Source organism: Clinocottus analis, unplaced genomic scaffold, assembly GCF_023055335.1.
Source record: "Clinocottus analis isolate CAN_PGR_092001 unplaced genomic scaffold, fCliAna1.0.p SCAF_25, whole genome shotgun sequence".
Classification (NCBI taxonomy): Eukaryota; Metazoa; Chordata; class Actinopteri; order Perciformes; family Cottidae; genus Clinocottus; species Clinocottus analis.
Genome location: NW_027175987.1, coordinates 1,935,666 through 1,955,347, shown reverse-complemented (window position 1 = coordinate 1,955,347; position 19,682 = coordinate 1,935,666). Strand labels below are relative to the sequence as shown.

The 19,682-nt window shown below is 46.3% G+C and overlaps 1 protein-coding gene across 1 annotated transcript in view; it reads right to left on the bottom strand.

Annotated features, from left to right (window-relative positions):
- The window catches only part of sema6bb (sema domain, transmembrane domain (TM), and cytoplasmic domain, (semaphorin) 6Bb), a 119,057-nt gene that overhangs the window by 75,000 nt on the left and 24,375 nt on the right, over positions 1-19,682 (bottom strand). The gene's annotated exons all lie outside the window — the stretch shown is intronic.

Sequence of the window (19,682 nt, the reverse complement as noted above, 5' to 3'; positions counted from 1 at the left end):
TGGTGACTGGATCAGGGTGGGTGGCTGTGGGATGCTGGATGAGTTTCACAGGACGAGTTTTAAAGTACAAGCTTTGGGAGCTGAAGGGCAGAGAGACAGCGGAAGGGAGGAGGATGGTGAGAGGAGAGACAGTTGTGCGGGGAGAGATACAGCAATCGTGTGTTTACAGAGACGGCTCCTTAGGAGATTTCCACCTCAGCACTCCGTTATAAGTCATGAGGTGGGGGAGTGAAGGGAGGTGGTCATCTCCACGTCGACAGCGACAACAATGGTGAGACAGATGACGAGGGAGTAGAGCAAAGTGGGGGGACAGAAAAGAGGAAATTAGAAGAGAAAGAGAACATGAAGTGTGGTGAGTGCAGTCAATTTAGAGAGACGAGCGGGCCCTTTCAATGGCTCCACATGTGTCACACAAAAGAGGCCTTTTAGCTGTCTTAAACAATGGCGCGAGGCCGCGACACAAATTAAAAGAGATGTTGCTTCCTTGACCTGAATAACTCAGGCAGACGGCCAAGGAAGACGCGTTGTGGCTAACGGCCTGCTTTCCTTTTATTTCACCTCACAAGGCTCTCGGGCTCGTCCTCCATCCGTCGCATCGCACTTCAGAGTAAATGCGTTCGCATGACACACTTCGGAGACGACATCTCAGTGGGGTTTCCCCCCCCCCCCGCCACCCCCACCTCTGCTCGGTCAATTTCAATTTGCACGCAAAGGGCTCGAGCTCGAGTCTCCTCGTGGCGCCGCGATCGCGGGGGCTACTCAATGATGTCATGGAGTATACCTGGCATCTCGCGGAGCAGATCAAATCATTATGAACCATTTGGAAGTCAATGGCCCTGGCTCCTGTTGTCAATAAAACCAGAGACGAAACAGCGGGCCCACGGAGACGTGTTGGTGAGCTCTCACTTTTAGAACACGGGACCAACCCGAGGGACGCTTTTACAGTAGCGAGGAGCAGCTCAGGTAAAGTATGCAGGACACTGGTAGTATTGATTGTGACGGCCGTAGTACTACACAGGCTCAAGGATACGTGGAGGTGAAAAGAGAGCTTTTCTCTCCGTGCTACCTGTCACGAAATCAGTCGAGAGGAATGAAGCAGCTCATCTGGGCCTTTTTTTAAATTCCGCATAACAATAATGGGACTCCAACACACAGCTCCATCAGCCCTCGCTCTCATCTCCCCATTAAAGCACTGGTCTGGTACACAGGTTCTTTGTGCTCCTTCCACAGCGACAGATTGGGAGTTACAGACATTATTTTGTTCTCTGAATAACAGGGTAAGTGGCTCGTTCATTGATTGGTCTTTCTCCAGGCTTTTGAGCAACAGGGTATAACGCAGCAGAGCCGAACAGACAGTAGACTAACCCCCTGCTGCGGCTGTTGACAGAGGCTGCCATTTAAAAACACTGAGAGGAGGACAAACAACAAGGCGATGAGGAAAATTGCCCGGCTTGGTTTCACCAGAGCTTTTCCGGCAACGCTCTCATCCAGCTGGAATAGCCTCACAAAAACTCTGAAGTTTAAGTTTGCCCCGAAAAAGATAAGACAGCGATGCTTAAGGGAATGTGTTGTTCAATTTTGCATGAAACGAACAATCCTCCTTTGGATACTCTAACGGAATTATAGATCCTCAATCTGTGATGTTCAATGAGTTCCAGGAGTTGTTTTTGAGATGAAGCGGCGATTTGCCCACTTGGTCTACTTCTGCCGAAGTTTTCTGCAATTTCCAGAGTGTCTTGAACGGCACAGAAATAATGAACATATGGAGGTGGACACACAGGAAGTTCTAGTACACAAGTCCTTCTCCCCCACCGGGCCTATAGTGGCTACTGTCAGTGGAGAAACAGCCTTGTTTCACAATGTCTGCCTGTATGTTGGACTTCTGTAGGAACTCAAGTCCTTGCCGTTTGACTGTGATTGACACAGTTAGAGACAGTCTTGTCATTGTTAATCACCGAGGAAAACCTACAGTTGAATTTGTTGTTTTTTTTGGGATTCCATTCAAGCAGCTTTCCTGCCCACTCAGACAGCCATGTCATGCTGGGCAGAAACAACACCCCCGTGGGACCGGAGTGAACGGAGCCAAGGCATCTCCTCCGTGCCGGTCACATGACAACACGCGATACGACGACGCAAATGCCTGATGTATCATATATTTAAGTGACTACGGCAACAAATAGAAACCGTGAATAACGGTTCATTTTCAGCGAACAGCAGGCGGCAGCCGATGGTCAGACGCACATGTTCTCGCTTGAACGCGCGCCATAAGGAGACACTTAATATTTATGTTTTTGTTTGTTGCTCATTTATCTACTGTCGTAAAAATATCTCCCTCTGCTGCCAACACTGTACCTGTTGGCCAGGCATCTGCAGCGATATGAAAAGAAATCCGCAGAAAAACAAACTACAAAGTGGCAGCTGTTCAGTTAAGTAAAAGCTCAGTGAAAAAAAAATATATATATATATATATATATATAAACAGCAAAAACTTTCGGATGCGGTACTTAAATATTCTTCATGCAATTTCAAACAATGCCCAACGCTGTGAGAGGCTCCATAAAGATTTTGGCACATGAACGTCGAGACCACGGGCTGTATTGTGGGTGCACATGGCAATTAGAAGTGAAGCAATGCTCCAGGCCTGGATTGATCCTGCAACAACAACCTGCCTGTTTATTGACTGATCTCCTGGGTTTCACTGCTGCACAGATGCCCCGAGGCCACTTTGTTGGGCTCCAGCTTTCTGTCTCTCCCTCCCATGCTCCCTGTGCTTTGTGACCATGTGAGAAAGAAAACTATTCAATATTGCCTCACTAATGTCAAGCCTGGTTTTTTTTCTTTTCCTACTGACAAAGAAGTCCAGCCTCAGAGCATGTTATTATTTCATTCTGCCCCGGTGTAGCGGTTTGATATAAATCTACCTCGGCTTGTGATGTTTGAATTTCATTCCCCCCTTTTTGACACTAATTCAATACAAAGTCAGAAAATAACACGTTGCATTTGCAATGTGTGTTCCAAATACCATTATCGTCCATTATATACACATCTGGGCATCAAGCAGTCAGATAATCACACTGTTTAACCAGATAATCAGTCGGTAATGGCCTCTAATTTCACAGGATAACGGCACACAACGAAGATCAATGCGGTGACTCCAATTTGAACCTGGAAGTCGGTCTGTCAACTGTTGACAAAAGCCAGTTTGGGGTCAAAATGCTATCGTTCGCTTATATCTAAATTCAATTAGTTTCAACCTGGGAAAAAATGTTCATATCTGATGCGTAATGCTCAAATGAATGCCAATCATGATGCCTATGCTTCGAAATGACGTTAGTGTGTAACGACAACTTCTGCTCCGTTGTTTGTGTTTCTGTGAATGAAGTGACACAATCCTTCCAACACTTCGAAAACAGTGACAACCCTCCCCAACAGATTTTAGCCGTGTCACCACGTTCCCACATCCCCGCAATTATCTGAGTGAATAAGATGTAATCATCATAACCTCTAGAAACAACCAGATAACCCAGTTGTATTAATACTGCATTTATCCTTTGAATATTTGATGACAAATAATTTCAGCTCTACAGTGCAGCGGTATCACGCTAGGATTGCCAGCGTACCAAATGTGCAGCGAGGAAGCCGAGATGATGGCGCGCATTATCTCCGTTTACACTGGACTCAGCTCTTACACAGCCAACCGTTCTCCATCTGCAGCCAACATGGCTGTGAAAACACAACGTACAGCTGAGGGACAGCTGTCAAGCCTGGCCGTCCTCATCGAAAAGAGAGAGCGGAGGGAGGCGGGGTGGGGGAGAAAATTGATATCCATCGAGATGTGTTTGGAGATGGGGAAGTAAGAGGAGGAAGTAGAGAGCGAACAAAGACAGGAGCGAGAGAGCAAGAGAGATGGAGGTAAGCTCAGAGCGAGGGAGAGAGAAAGAGCGCATAAATTAATTTCAGAGTCAGAGTGAGATGACACGGGGAGATAAAAACGAAAATAGAGGGTTGGATCGGAGCGGCTGGAGACAAATGGAAAGATAGTAGAAAGGCAGCCTCGCCAGCAGCGTGGTAATGCCGCGCTCTCGCTGAAACCGCTTGGCTCATGACAAGATAAGGACAGCCATCACAACCTGAGTCTCCGTTTTTTACTCATCCCGAGTGGTGGCTACTAACCCCTCCCTTCCCCCGCCGCCCTCCCCGACAACTTCCCTTATCGTCGGATGCTGTTGTGTAGAAAAGAAAATCACACACAAACTCACACAATCACCGAGGGACACAAATGATTAGCTGTTACAGCGGCATTAAATGGAATTTAAAGACCGTTGCGAAAGGACAGACACAGTTCATCAACTTGTGTGCTCCTCTGAATTAGGCCGCCGCCGGCTTTATGAGTCTGAGGCCGTGATGGCCGCTTCTTTCCTCCTTCTTTACTCGCTCCTCTCGCGTTGCGGAGAGGGCTCTGTTTTAGGCTATATGTCAAAGCCTGTGTGAGCTTTGAAATGGCTGCCCAATGCTAATCAGAGTGAGTCATGCTGTGGGAAATCTGTCAGAGAGATAAAAAGAGTGAAGGCGGGGACGGACAAAGGGGCGGAGGAAGCGTCCACGAAGGTTGGAATCGCCAAACATTCGGCTGTACGGCTGTTTCGTTAAGCTCGACATCCACCCCTCGCTGTTCTCTCACTCATTTCTTTCCTGTCGTATTTCCCCTACTTCACGTCTCGCTCTCGCTTCTCGTCTCCCTCCGCCGTGTTCCTCAATGCCAACGGGCGCTATGGCAACAAGACATTGACTCCTGCGGAGTCGCAGTGAATGTGGGAATCAACATGTGAGTGTGCGTCGGCCTCTTTGAATGCATTTGTGCGGATCTGCCACCTTACATTCCCGGGATTAAGACACATCGACAACAGAGAGTTGTCGATGTCTGCCGCCGCGAAATACACGGCAGCAGAGTTTTGGTGATGGAGTTGCTGCACGAAGGGGCTCCGAGCTGAACGGGTAGAACTGCTAGTGATTTAGTCAAAGTATCTTTTTGAGCGACTTTCTATTCTCTCTGTACTGCGCTGGTTTTTTCCCCCTGGCATTCTGTTGTAGGGTTTGGACATCGTTTCAGTAATTAATAAATAGTAAATACTGAGGAGGAGAGGCTCTGCCAGCTCGTTAGCTCGGTCGATAACCGGGTCCAGAAAGCTTATACAGTTTACTCAAAAAATACATTTGAATTATTGATTCTTGTCTCATAAATGTCTGGAGAGAAGAAAAAAAAAATCCTCTTTTGTGGAGCAGTTGATACTCCATGCAGAGAAGCTTAAAAAATATAAATATGATATATTGGGACATCAATTCCCATCAAATGACTGTATCAAAACCACATGTCTTTAATGGCACAACTGCAGCGTCTTTCATATTGGACATGTTGGATATTTAGGCGGCTTGCTAGTCGCAACGGCAAAAACTTACAAGACAACGTTGATCCGTGACCAGGCCTTTATTCTGAAGCAAAGTAATCTACATATCTAGTTCATGTTTCTATGATTTTATTATGATAGGACATTAAACTCAGTAAAATGACGTGATCCTTGCGTATGTTGGTGTCTCTTCGCCTCATCAACACAATGTGTAATTCATGATTTATTAACTTTTATACTTGCTCCACAAGGGACTTCATAAAATATAAAACACTTACCATGAAGAAAAAAAAACTATTTTATTCAAAACAAGCACAAAGTCAAACCCGAAATAAGTTGTAAACCCTTGTATATTCAGCTCTTTTTACTGCTATTACAAAGCATCGTCTGGCCAGTGCTGGTGTCAGCCTGAGGCCGTTTCACTGTGAATGCATCCACTCATAAAGTATTGTAGATGCTAATGATAGCAAACTTCCCACACAGAAGTTGAGAGCTCTCATGATACATTAAAACTTGTCTGAGAGGATGTGAAAACAAACAAAGTCTTTGTCTTAAGGCACAAAAAAAGCCAAAAGTCAGAACTCTTTGATTTCGATGTTGAGTAAGCAGAGGCTGTGCGCCTGCAAAGACGGCAAAGCACTAAGGGCCAAAATCCATAACCAATCACAACTAAACCAGGAAGTTTGGCTCCAACTGAATTTGCTCTTTGCTGCAGTGGCTGGTTGACTCGTCGAGCCGAGCTTCAGCTCCCCAAAGAGTCCAGGGAGGCTGCCTCATTTATCCTCCAGCCACAATGAGTGAAGCGCTTTGAAGGGGGTTTGAGTAATGAGGGTAATGCTACGTAACCTGGCAAGTTGCTGCACAAGAGGAAGCCAAGAGAACAGAGCTGCTTCCTTGGGGGCGAGACAGTGAGGGCAAAGGATGCACTTAGAACCTCAAAATGCACAAAATATGTGCTTGCGTGACACCAAAATATGTTTGGTTTTAGCTTCCAGTGATGTTAACATGCAGTATCTGCGGAAAGTGTAGACCTGACCAGATGTTGGGATGAATTTGCTATTAGCTGGTCTTGCTTTGAGTGGGAGGGGATCTGGTTAGTCCAAAGGCACCAGATGCTGTTTATTGTGATCAAAGATGGCGAAATAGAAAGGAGATGAGGAGCCAGGTTGAGCGCTTAAGAGGCTCAGGTTTTCTTTTGATTTGATTCAATTCAAAACGCAAAGTAGGAGCGAGTGACATACAGCGAGCAAGAGATGTGGAAATGTTTTGTATATAAGCGAATGCACTTAATGACTCCAAAAGCATCTTCCCAGCTCGATCAGAAACCATCTTATACTTATAATTGAAAACATGTGTAGTGTCTTGATGTTCATTTTATAACTTATGGTCCCATTTAGAGTAACATAGATGATACAACGGGGAATGCTTTAGGGCGTGGCTTTTGATTGACAACGCTGTTGTGCTGTCTGCGAGATGTCCGTATTTTCGTTTTAGGACTTTAAACCCTTTCCAAGTGTGTTGTCACTTTTTTGGTCGTATAAAAATGTCTTATTCAGCATTCGGTTGTCCCTCTTGTGTCACTCCTGGTTGCAAAAAAACAAGATGGCGACGGCCACAACCAACCTCAAAGTTTTAAAAGTGCAGTTTACAAACCGATGGGTGACTTCACAGTGACTGTGTCAACTGGTTATTTAATGTCTATTATAGAGAACTGAGGCATGGTCAACATATAGATAAAAAAAAAAAAAACTTGAGGTGTTTTGCTTTGCTTCTTAACCTCCGGCTTAAAAGGATTCATGAATTTCTTTTCGTCTACTATCTAGTCTGCCGCACAACTACCAGCCTCACACCTCACAGATTGGCCCAACACATCTTTACAACCGGCCCCAGTTGATGTGTGCTTGGAAGTCAATTTCAAAAAGCAAGTAAAAGTAATTGAACTGGAAATATATGGGTGAAAGTTAATTTCCGTTCACGCTTCACATGGATGGAGAAACGGGCTGCAAGTGTTTAATCTGAAAGTGTGCGCATCAGAGAGAGAGAGTGCGAGTGTGTGTTTGTGATGAGCATGACAGCACCGTCCGCCCACTTTTATAGCCACTTATTGGACAGGAGCCTAGCAACAAGCCGAAGCAGCCTCCTGTGCGCGCTGTAAAAGCGTAATCAGACATGGCGTCAATTAACAGTACCAGCGCCGGCAGTCCATCACAAGGCCTTTCACTGCGCACTTGGCCCGAACTTCAAGGCCTCTGAGAGGGGGAACATGTGGGAAGCTGTGCGAGAAGCTCATCTGCTCAGAGACAGAGACAGGATGTGTGTGTGCGTGCGCGTGTGTGTGATTCCTTGGTCGTATGGGAGGTGTCCTGTTGCTGCTGAATGTGCGACATCACCTGAAACAACAGGATTCAAGTTCAAAAGCGATTCCCGCCGTGCTGTCAAATCAGACCCTTTTTACTTCCAGCTTCACTCTTGAAGAAATTAATTTACAAAAAAAAAAAAAGCGTACTTGAAAGAGGTTTGAAGACCTCTTTATCTCCTCAGGGGAACAAAAAGGAGAGACAGGACCCCCGCCACGGGGGAGACGTGTCGAACAACCGACGGCAGCAAAGAGAGGCGGCAGAGGGAGTGGGAGGTGAGAAGAGATGAGGAGTAACAGACGGGAAAGAGGAGGGAAAAAAAGCGTATAGGGAGGAAGGAGAGAGAACAAAAGAGAGAAGGCAGAGGAGAGTCAGGCGAGGGCGGGAGAGGGAGACGGGAAGGCAGAGGGGGGGGGGGGGGGGAAAGGAGGGCGACAACAGATAGCAGGGTTTTGGCGCTCGGCCCGCTCTGGCACCTTGGCATCGATCCAAGCGCTGGCCTGTGTGGGCAGAGTAACGATTGATGCCGACCGATCGCGAGGCTTTCCCACCGCGCCGCCGATGTCACGTGAACTGTGCCAATGTCCCGTGAAGTGTTCGCACGCCGACGAGCCCACACATCCCACATTTTCCATCCTCACAGTCACTTCTTTTTCAAAGCTGTCACATGTGTCGCGAGGCAGGGGAGTCGTTGAGTCGTTGTGCGTCAGTGGGGCTCCTTCCTCCACGCCACTGTTTTTTTCTGCCTATCTTCTTCTTCTTCGGTCTTAGCTTCCTTGCGTTTTATTCATCTGTTCTGCCAGTCTCTAACAGGTCTCTATTGATCATCTTATTTCCTCTTTATCTTTAATCAAAAGGCTGGGAAACTCTGTTGTTTAATTGATGAGTCTCTGCGAGAGGCCCACTCACTGGCTCCCACGGAACCCGCTCTCATTCATAATTAATAAACTACTGCTAATTATCCAAGCGCTGCTCCACACCATGCGCGCGTCCTATATATATGAAGGGAGGAAGAGCGAGGGGGGGCGGTGGGGGGAGACAGTGGCAGGCAGGGAGAGAAACAGGAAAAGAGAGACAGTGGAGAGGAAAAATGGCTGGAATGAGAGACCGAGTGGAGGTGTGGGATTTGCCAGAGACAGAACACAGACAGTTTTTTGGGGCGAAAGGGAGGAGAGGATGAGACCTGTCACCTGTGGCTCTCATCCACATCCAATCTATCTCCATTTCATCATCTCTCTCATCTCCATCACATCACACACTTCCTCCCCGTCGTTTCATCTTCTTATTAAAGTGCTTCAACTTTTATGGGCTTTGGGGAAACAGAGAGCGGGAGAAAGAGGAGGTGGCTGCAAAGACAGGCCGATGGTAGGAAGAGAAAATGTGATTGATTCGAGAAGGAATAATGCATTAGAGGCTTATATATTTATTTATCCTCTTCACCAAAAAAAAACCCCTCTTCTCCTCAGTGTTAACTTCCGAACAGTTCAGAGGAGTGTTTCCGACCCCGATGAGGATTCTTAAAGTGGAGCGCGTGAGCTGCTGGCAGAGGGAGGGTAGTTTGGGCTCAGATGGATGGAGCGGCTGTCTCTAATAAGGGTCCATCTGGAGGTGGATTGACCTGTCTGCCTACCTACCACAGCCTAATACCGATTGATAAATGGGAGGAGATGTGTGCTGGCTGTGGCTGAGGACAGGCTGCAGGCAAAGGAACCGGGACGGCACATCATGTTTGGACACAGAACCTGAGTCACTGCTGCTCACAGCTGCTGGGGCCACATCTGGAACGGGCTGGAGGGGAACAGGAGTGTGTGTGTGGGGAAAGATTTACATAAAGGAATCTATGGCAAGCTTAACAATCTTGATTGCCTGCACTGTAGGGGCTTTAAATCAATATAGTAAGCAGAAACAAACACACACACTAACTCACTCACACGCACAGGCTGAATAAACTCCCGCACTTCACTTCATTAATTGGTCTCTTATGTCTGTTAAACCAACAGATGTATCTATTTATATAATTTAAGGCAACTCTCATTGTGTGCTTTGGCTGCCCACAAATACATTATTGGATTTCCTTGTTGTCCTCTCGCATATAAAACTATTTGATATAATGCAAACAAAAAACAAACTTCACTTCAGGATGATTTTAAAACAAGCTGAAATACATTATGATTAAATTAGATCTAGAGATGCTTTGAGCGTTTGCACACAGCTCTCAGCGCCAACTCTTATTCCTTTTACTATTCACACCAGGCTTTTTTTTTCATATCTTTCCCCCCTCATACCCGCTCTTGCCTGCAGTCTTTGCTCCATCTCGTCTTTTAGCGCCAAGTTCTCTCTTTTAGAAAAATAACATTTTAAGGGGGGAATGAGCTCATGTGATGGGAAGCAAGCGCACTCTGAAAATACTCAACTTGTACCTCGTCAGCTTAAACTGTGTTAATAGTTGTAGGGGTTTTTTTTTGCCGTGTGCTGTCGTGCCGCAAATTGATAAACAACCGCTAGGATCCTTGTGACGCCTAGCTATGACGTTGTTAAATCTGAAACATTTACAGAGGGACATTAAATCATCCATCAATAACATGGAGCCCAGTGTCCAGGTACCAGACGCACATCCAGACAAAAAAAATGATGTTAGGAGGCGGGGAGGGAAATACCCTATTGTTTTCTTACAAGATCCCAAAAAGTTTTGCAAAGTCTTGCAAAGTCTGCAAGGAGGAATAGCACAAACATTATGACTACTGTTCACAAGAGGAATGTGCACACATTCAAAGAGGTGATATGCAGACACTTAGGTTCGTTGTGTAGACAAATTCGCCTCAGTGCAGAAACAGTCCAATTCACAAAGATCTAAAAATAGTTTGCATTGCAGCAAGAGGATGCAATGACAGTTGAGTCATGAAAAAGAATTGAATAAAGCTCCCCTGCATCTTGATTTTCTAAATACATGAGAAGAAAGAAAGAGAATTCAATAATATATTATGTTACGCTGCAGTGCCTCGTGCCTAAAAGCGCACAGTGGAGGAGGTGAGTTTATCAAAAAAAGGAATGGCTTCAAAACGTTTGCTCATAAACCTTTCTGGAACCAGCGCTACGCTAGCTGCACACACGCCATCTTTGAGTTCCCGGCTCCTCCTGTCGTGATTCTTCTGTTTCCAGAAAGGTGCGAGACTTCTGCTCGGGATTCAGAGAGTTAATGATGTATTATTTTCACCGACTCGCATATGTGCACATTGAAAGCAGAGAAATGAAATGAGCGCGAGTCCGAGCCGAGCTTGGTCGATGTACAGACCGAGACCAAGCTGAATCGACTCAGCACCGCGGGGCCCGTTGGGTCCTGAAGGACTTCTGGCTCCGGCAGACTTTCATCCCTAACAACCGCATTGGCAAGAATACTTTGTCACATGGATAATCTAAATCAGATGCAAAAAAAAAAAGGCCAAACGTACTCAACTGCAAAACTTCATGGGTGTTTTTTTACAGTATAATAACGTTAGCGCAATATCTTTTGTGAATCGGGCCTTAATACGGGGCAGATGGCGGTTGCAAGTCATGCGCAATTGGTGCTATCAGCGGCTGCGATCCACTCGGAGTGAATTCACCCCTGATTGTACGGCCCCCCGTGGCCACGGGGCCACGCCTACCCCCTGATCCCCTATCCCGAATTTGACCCATTCTCATCTGTCATGAGACAGAGGAAAAGGAAATCATCGGGGAGAAGAGGGAATGGGCCCCAGACGAGATGCAATTTCATACATTTTTATCAGCCGTTTTAATTGACTCCCTGCATTGGAACAATTGTCTTTTCACTCAGTCGGGCTTGGCAGCCCAGCACTCCCGCTTTCAGTTCAGTGACCGGAGATTAAATTACAACCCCTTACAGACACACCTCCTCTTCCCTCTGTCATCTTGGCTCTGTTCCATCTCTTTCTTTGCCTCAGGCCGCTTGGACCTCACCTGGCCTCCACATCCCCAAAGTCCTCCAACCTCTCTCTATTTCCATCTCCTTCACTGTCTGACATCAAGCCCCCCCCCCCCTCACTTCCTCCTGCCACCCCTCCACTAGCCTTCCCCCTCAACCAGGGGCTGTCACTGCCCCCTGTTATTTTCACGAGCTCTCTTTACCCAGAATGCAACGTGTCTTCACTCAAACCCCTCAAGTGGCGGTGACCTTGACTTTCTGAACTGAAATAGAAGGCAGATTAAAAAAAAATAAAAAATCACTGACCGGCCGCCTCCCAACCCCCCCCCCATACAGCCTTACTCTCACATTACACTCTAATGGTTTAAATGGTGAGCTCCCCATGAGATCACGGGCGGGCTGGGGCCATGGCGAAGGGTCCAGCTGACAATTTATGAGTCAACTAAAGGTCATCGGTGAGTCCTGCCCCTCAAATTATGAAGTTCCTCTAAGCAACAGAAAAACACCGCACAACCGGTGCTGCAGTTGAATTAAATCTATTCCAATGACTTCCTCTCTCACGACCACGAAGACAAGTTTTCGGAGCGTTGCCATAGACATCAAACAGGGAAAAATGATTCGTCTGTTGCAATCTGCAGCCAACAGGCAGGGCCAGATAAAGTGGTATCTCCAATGACATGCTGTATTCCCAACTGACTCATTCACTGTTTGGCAACAAAATAGAAACATAAAAATGCACAAATGAACCCAGCGAGTGCATGAAAACTCATTTTCTAAACTGGGCTGTAAAAACAGTGCTCTTTCTCTGTGAAATTGAAAGAGCCAAAGTTGGAGTTTACCTTCTCCTTCTGCTCCACGGGGCGTTTGCGATTGGAGCGGGTGGTATTATTTCATTATGACAGAGCCAATATGTTATCATTTTCAGCGGCAATCTGCTCCCTCGCCTTGAATTACCATAGTGAGCAGGACACTCGTTCTGGGAAACTCCGATGCCAACATGTAACCTGACTGACTTTCATTCATGTTGGTCTCCACGGCACGACTGAAGTATGGCCCTCAGATGAGCGGTCAGTGTACCTTTCAGCTTGATTTAACTCTGTCATTCATTTCACTTTAAGTGCAGGAAAATGCAGATGAAGAGCCAGGCTGTGGAGCTACGGCCTATCTCAGTTTGCTTTTGGTTCGCAATATCAAACATTAAAATGCTCGACACAGACAAGAGCATACTCTTTATCACTATGAAATTATAAGCATCGTTCAACATTTTGCGAAAAGGGAAGATGAGAGGATTGATACCCCGCTCATGTTGGGGTCTGCATTTTGGGGGATATGTGCTGACTAGTTTATAACCAGGCTCAGTTCGCTTAGTCACAGCAGGAAGTCACTTTTACACTTCATTACACCATTTTGTGTGTTGATTAGAACACGTTAGAACTTCTTTTCATGACACTGTTCCTTTAAGAAAGCCACCTCACAAAGCGGCAGTTTGTGAACACACAAACTTTAAAGTTAGAAACTTAAAGCAATGTCATTTTTATTTTGTACAATGTGGTGACGCAGCATTTTTGTCCCAGAGAGCAGTCCAAGGTTGAGTAGTTCTAAAACTCGGACAAGTTCCTGGTTTCTTTTCGGTCTTTCCCTTCTGAGTATCGTGTCCTCTCAGACGGATAGAGGATGGAGAGAAATGATGGACTGCACTTGATACGTGGCAGCCAGTATTTGTTTTGCGTTGAGCCTCAAGCCGTGTGGGGCAGACAATACGGAAAAAGACATGAAAGCAATACACATACAGTACCCTGTACAATCTAACAAACTATAGTTTCGATGTCCGCCATGCCAACCGTTACACACATTGGTCCGACTGTAAAACAGTATCGCTGAAGTTTACCAGCGGCGGCGAGTTTGGGTCGCAAACACAAACCATGTATGCAGTTCGCACTTGCACGGAGCAGACGAACTGCCAGGCGGCTCATATGAGTGTAATCCTGAGACGCACCGCCCTGCAGGTCAGAAGCACCTTTATGACCGTCTGCGTCGCCTGAGCAGACCCTGCACGCACAGCGGGGCGCCCTCCGACAGATGCCAGTCTCGCTGTCGAGACGGTCCCGCCGGTCGTCCGATCCCCGGCTACACGCCCGCGGTCCCAGCACGCGTTTTCCACACTGCCACACGGACATGAGCGGTTCTAAGCCGCGACCGCCTGCCTCGAATCGGAGCTAAATATAGGCGGTGAAGTAGGGCTACGGGGGTAGTTGTCAAATGAGGCCCCATTATCGGCCTCGGACTGCGAGGCTCTTGTGTTCGTCCATAATGACCGGCCCGCTGCACCTGTCTCTCCGCCTGGCCCGCTCCAGTCCACACACGGGCACTCAGGTCAGACTAAATATAGCCGTGCTCCCTCTTTGTCTCTCTCTCTCTCTCTCTCTCTCTCTCCGTTGCCTCACACTGCAGCACTGGGCACAGCTACCCCGAACAAGCCCCACCACCCCTGCACCCTCGGCACCCTCTTTTCAACCTCTCATTTGGAGCAAACTATGGCTCCACGGCCCGAGCAGTTACACTATCCCTCTCTCATCGCATCCCCTTTTATAGAAGCACGATGACATTACAGTGGGCAGGAATAACAAACAGGGATCTATTGGCACCAGAGAGGTGGGCCATTAAACATTATCCACTCCGATTAAAGTGGTGATGTCTGTATGCATATGTCTATCTTTGGACCGCTGCAAAACAGCCACAGGGAGGAGAGAGTCATTATAAAGCCTGCCATTTAAAAAGAAAAAATGATTTCAACTCCATATTAAGTGTGGGCTTCTTATTTCTCGCGATTACTTTTCTTTTCAGAAAATTCCGAAAAATAATGTAATTACAAATTGAATCAACGTGAGTGTGAGTCAGGTTATGAAACACATCGTTCTGAATACTAGAGTCATAGATTTGTTATATAACTCAGAATGATTTTGTCCCAAGCAGCAGTCTTTTTGAGTTTTCCCCTCAGTTTTTACGGCATTAAGCGTCTTCTGCGCATTGCTCATCTTGATTACTGGAAACTGCAAGGAACAGTGTGTGCACTTTTGGTTTCAGTTTCACCAAATGTGCTCCATAAAAATGTTAAATCTTTAAATTATTTAAACTAAGCAACATATAGACGCAGGACCAGCTCATTCTGACAGTAAAATACTCCAAAAAATACACAACTAATACACTGCAATTACTAAAAAAATATGAATATGGCTACTCTTTAAGCTGTTTTTAAGTCAGTGAAACGCTTTCTATTTCATGGTCCATTGCTTTGATTGATGTTTATTTCCCCCGAATATCAGTGAGGTTGTTCAGAGAACACTAATAATGTGGCTTACGGGAGAATAGCCGGCTGCGCTCCCAAAGGCGACATAACGGTTTGACGGAGGAATATTTTCTTAATGTGGTTTCGCAGACCTGTGAGAGTTTGTTGCCATTCTGCGCGCAAATATTAATTCCTGGGAGCAAAGTGAGGATATTACTGACAATCATATTACGGTCTGTCTCCTCTCCTCTATTCTGCCACTGACAAAATGTCCAATACTGCAGGCGGTAGAAACATCTGCAGTGCCAGCACCCGAGAGGAGAATGACTTTCCGAGGTAATAAAAGATGAGACGGAGTGATTAGGGAAATGCCAGTGAATGTCTGCGAGGCATTCACGCTCACTCCTTCTCCTCCTTACAAATGCCAGTCAGGGTTACTCCTAACAAAGGACAATGCATCAACCTGCTCAACCTCCACGACGAGCCTCGGCGGCGGACACTCGTTCTGCAAAAAAAGTAAACGCAATCACGTGAATTGGAAACCCGCAGTCATGCTTTTAGCTGACAAAAACATCGGCGTCCTGTATCTTCATCTCCACACCTCGGGTTGCCAGCGATGCAGGCAGAGTCTATCAGAAATGGGCCAAAACATTGTGGCGGAGAAAAAAAAAAAATTGACTACACCACGGTGCACTCCGTGGCCTCCTCTCCCCGTCTCTGTTACCCTGGAAACTGTTGTCTATGTAGGAAGGAGCGATTCTATTACAGCAGCAGGGGCAGCCAGCAAATACGACTATAAAACATGACTTAACAGTTATGAAGGCCGGGAGACAGCTGAAGATGAAGAGGGCGAGGAAAATGCAGGGAAGGAGAAGAACACAGGAGGAAAAACAAGATCAAAAGATGGAGATGGATAAAAAAGAAGAAGGGCACGGCGAGGTTGGCGGGTATAAAAAAAAAAAAAGGAAGTTCAGAAGTGAAGGAAACGTGCAGAGCTACGAAGACTAGCTGAACATATTAAAGATTACTTCCAATCCTCTGACCCCCGAGTCATAGATAGCGGTACACAGAAATGTAAGACGACTGAAGAATTTGCCTAATAAAAATATCAGAGGAGACTGCTAAAGCACACTTGGCAGAGTTATGATGATAACTGCAATCGAAGAACGTCTGATTACATAGAAATGGTGTGAGGGGATGGAGAGGATGGAGAGTAGGGGACGGGGCCAAGAGCTGTAAGCTGGTTAAGCAGATTGCCTGATCAAACTATGCTTCCCTACATCTATTCACGGCCTCTCAAATCCTCGTCTTTGCCATCCATCTCTCAACACCTCCCTCCACCCCCCCCCCCCCCCCGCCCAAGACTCATAATGGACCTATTGAGTCACTCCATTTGTCTTCCGTCACATGCCCAAAGCCATCTCATGCCTTTATTCATTCTTTCTTTCTTTCAATCCTTTTTTATGTGTGTCTACGCCTCCACATCGACTCACACCACCTCCATTAAGGGTAAGTTATCACGCTCGTGGCAACAAGAGGCAATACTCGTGCTCGGTGTGTGTGCGAGTGTGTGTGTGTGTGTGTGCGTATGTGTGGAGACAGACAGTCAGAGAAGGTCAGCATGGAGCCTACGGGGAGACACAGGAGAGGAGCGACTGGCAGGGATCAAATACTAATCGATACTGAACACACACTCTCTCACTGGGGCTTTACACTTAACTCAGCCTTGTCCCTCTCACACTCTTCTAGCCAGTGAGAGGGAGTGAGAGTGTGTGTTGGTGTGTGCATGCGCGCGTATCAGGTTTCTCTTCTTTAGCCGAGGGAATGGTCCTCTCCGATGTGACATCGCCTTTGAGAGAGCCGTTCGGGTGCGTGACCCCCAGATGCCTGGGAATCATTGCGGGCCGGATCATGTTGCCGGCCGGCTAAGGCCCGGCTTACTTTGTTCTAAGGTAAAGTACGCTAGCCGGTAAAGCATCGCAGCCCCGGGCTACAACATCTGACACGGGTCAAATTACTTTTTCAAATCCATTTCAGTGCTTTTGTGTGATCAACTGTAAGTTGCACAATGGAAATACAAGTGAGTGAGTCCCGCGGCCTGAAACACACGCACCTGTTTGGAGCCTCAAACCTGCTTAGGAATGTGGTTGTTTAAAGATATTTTTTTGAGAGGAATTGGATTCAGTCTTCTTTTGTCTGCCAGATCACGAACGGTGCGGGTTCGGTTACTGAGGAAATAACTGTCTAACCTCAGAGCGTCAAACTACTCAGAAAGGAATTAAGTATTCGTGTTACTTTAAAATACTTACTGCTCTGACTCGCTCACTACCTTTTAGATCGAAGATGTGTTTTTGAAAGGCTGCCCGCTCAGTTGTTCCAGTTGTTCCAGTACAGTATATTGAATTAAATTAAGCAGATCAGCCCAATTTTCACCGATAACCAACCCAGCTATTTGAGTCCAATATCAGTATCGGTGCATCCATACGTTCAGATTACTGTGGCACATGGTGGGTATGAGGCAGTGGCAAAGGTTAAATTGAGATGTGTGAGGAGGGGGAGCCCTGGTCCAATGAGGCTGCAGGGGTTTGATGATGGGTGGGCTGGTTTCCACAGACCACTCTGTCGACCGTTCAAATGTCTCAAGTCGAAAGCAGTTAGAATGGAAAGGAACACATCTGTGGTTGTCTAAAGTAACTATGGCACTGTTTCTGGTCCAAAAATGAGATAATATGAGATATTCCTTAATTATATTATATTAATTATACAGTATAGACAGTGGCATGCTTGTTTGTTGTTTGTTTTTGTGTTGAACAAAGTCATTCCTGCCCCACACATCTTTGCACTGAGCACACTTCATACAGTCTCTACAATAACATAAAGGCTCAGAATGACACATTGTGTTTTCATTAATAGACTTATTATCTGTTGCCTAATTGTGTATTTTACTTGATAAGTCCCATGCTTGCAGTAAGGCCACTATTAATACAAGTATTGTTGCATTCAAGCAGCAACAATGAAAACTCTCTTTAATAATCCGCTCGACGTGCCAGAAAACAATATCGTCATTCTCTAGAGGAAATTATATTTGGGCTTTTTTTCAATTTGGAGACACGCGCATCAATCCTGCTGCTGTTTGATGGCCGCGGGCGGTTATTTAATAAAGTCAAAGAAAAGGAGACTACGTTCTACATTTGTTTGGTCAGCGTGAGAAAGCCGATTTCTCAAGACAAAAGTGTGAGCGTTTTTCCACGCCGCGATACCGAAGGAAAGGAGCCCAATTTGATCCCAGGGCCTTGGGCCTTCCCCAAGTGGGTGTCACAGCACTGTAGGGTGCCGTAAGGACAGGCAGGGTGGCTACAAGATGTAATTCCATTTTCACTTTACTTTTATCAAAACGATTTGAAAAAAGAAACAACTTTCCTCCCATTCACTCAGACGCTTCTGGCAATAAGCCCCCATGAATGGTAAGAAATGTTCATTGTGTCGACCGAGGACGCTTGAGGACGTGCGCTGCCGAGCCGCCGAGAGAAGTTAATGAAAACATTCTGAACTCGGAAACCTAAATTGCAAGCTCATTCCACTTTTGAACTGAATGAAATGAATCCATTTAATCAATTAGTCCACTTGAATTTGTATTAATTGTTTAAGTTCAATATTCATCTGCAAAACTACACGGCAGCGGAGCCGAAATCAGCCGCTAACGCGCATTAGCATAAGAGATGCTATCGTCGGACAGCTCGCTATGAGGGCGTTCTTCATGGTTTTACAGCGCTCGGGGTGAAATTGGCGCACAGCGTGAGGGGATTATTTTCTCCAAAGAAAGGTAACACTTCGTTTTACGGCTTGCTTTGAAACTATTTCACGGAGTAATCTTGTATTATGTCGGTCCTCGATCGGCAATCACAAAACATTATTCTAAGAAAACGAACACAGCTGCAACGCAGTCAGACGTGTTCCATAACCAAACCCCGCTCTCACATACAATGCCTTGTTCATGTGCTGCCAGTTAACTGGACTGCACTTTGGGTTTGTGGGAGAATGGAAAAGCCCTCGGCCAAAGTTTTTACAGAGTTGGACAATTTCAGAGAAAGAGCAGAAAAAAAAGAGAAACACTAGTAATGATTTAGGCAGACCGAGAAGATGTGGAAAGGCTGCATACGGGGAGAGACAAAGGAACAAAGACAGAGAGGGAGAGGGAGAGAGAGAGAGAGAGAGAGAGAGAGAGAGAGAGAGAGAGAGAGAGAAAGAGAGAGAGAGAGAGAGAGAGAGAGAGAGAGAGAGAGAGAGAGAGAAGGAGGAGGAGGATAGAATAGGCTTCATCTGTGAGAAGGTGAAACTAGATTGTGGTAAATCAGCACCTTCACGATCGCACAGCCTCCTCTCTGGAGATTTTATCCTCCATATTTTTTCCGTTACTTTAAGTTTAAATGGAAAAGTGTGTGTGTGTGTGTGCCCTCTTACTCATGAGCACCTATCAGTGTCTTAGTTCCCAGTCTTCATGTCACTTTGTCTGATGCATTCCTTCCATCTCTAGCGCGTGTAGCTAGTCTACGCCGCATAACTCGACTCTCGGCCCCCCCCCCCGAGCCCACCTCTCCCTGCACTCTGTCGTCTTCCCTTGGTAACCTGTCACTTCACCTGCTGCCTCTGATCCCCGAAACCAGGTCGCTTTTCCCAAACTACACAAACTATTTCTGCATCTCTTTGGCAGA